Here is a 1,412-nt window from a genome sequence, read left to right as displayed (position 1 = left end):
CGATATAAACAAACACATGATCGAACATCATAACGATGAGTTTGATGAAGATGAGTTTATATTTATATTATTATTATTATTTCAATTAACGAATTTTTTTTTTATTTTGGGGGAAGGGGGAAGAGGTAAATAAAAATGGCGGGTATCTCGGTCGGCATTCATCTTAAAGATTTACTCACGAATTATTATAATAAAAATCAGTATGATTATTATTGTTTTCTTTTTTAGTAAAATTCAAAATGGAGTTTGAGAAGGAAAAACGTGTGTTGATATGAATCGGGGTTTTTTAAATAGGCTTTATTATATTTGTCTTAAGGCCTTCTACATGTCAAGGTAATCAAATTCTCTATGCCAATAATTAAAAAAAAAATAATAATAATAATGATGTTTATCCCTAAAAATTCGAACCAACCCCCCGAGTCGGTATATATATGAGAAGGCGAATTTTTTTTCATAAATTTAAATTATAATTATTATTATTATTGTGATAAACGTAGCATCGAACTCACGTTACGTAAAACTTTATAAATATCTTCCTGATTTAAAAAAAAAAAAAAAGTTTTACTTGAAATTTATTTATTTATTTATTTGCTAAAATCGGTTTTCTTTTTTTTTCCAAAAAAAGGATGAAATGTCGGAAAGGAAAAAAGGAAAAAAAGGGAAAAACATTTTGTTAAAAGTAATAAATCAATTTTTATTTAAAAAAAAAAAAAAATCAAAGTGAAATTGCAATAATAAAAAAATAAAATGTTTTTCTTTTCCTTTTTTACACCGAATGTAAATTCATAAAAAAAAATTATAATAATAATAATAATTTTAAACCTCCCCCCCAACCGGACGACCATATAATTCTATTGAAAAGGTTTTTAACCTGAACCTTATATTTTATCATTCGGTCTTTTAATATAAATTTCAAAATACCAATAAAAAAAAATAAATAAATAAAAAAAAAGATTTTTTTTTAACCCTCTGTAAAAAAAAAAAAAAATTTGTTGCCACAATCGAAGCCTCTCTTTCTCTCTCTCTCTCTCTCTCTTTTTCACTCAAACACGTACCTGAGGGTACAAAAAAAAAAAAATTTTTTTTTTTTATTTTTCCGTAAGGGGCAGATGTATGGCAACACAATTCCCGGAGTGTCTGTCTGTTTGATGATATAAAAAAAAAAAAAAAAAATTTTTTTTTTTTTTTTTTTTTATTCGGAAGTTCTTCTTACGATTATTTGTTTTATTCACGAATCATTTATGTTTATTTTTAAAATCAATGTTAACGGAAACGTAAAAAGAAACGTGTAGAGGTGGTAATCATGGAGGAAGGTGGTTCACTTGTAAATTTTTAGGAGTGAGAGTTTAGTACACTTCGCGATACGGGACCATTTCTTTTTTTTTTTAAGCGTTTTTTTTTGTTTTTTTTTT

This window comes from Pediculus humanus, genomic scaffold (assembly GCF_000006295.1).
Source record: "Pediculus humanus corporis 1103172107402 genomic scaffold, whole genome shotgun sequence".
NCBI lineage: Eukaryota > Metazoa > Arthropoda > Insecta > Psocodea > Pediculidae > Pediculus > Pediculus humanus.
Note: the sequence above shows the minus strand (reverse complement) of the source record.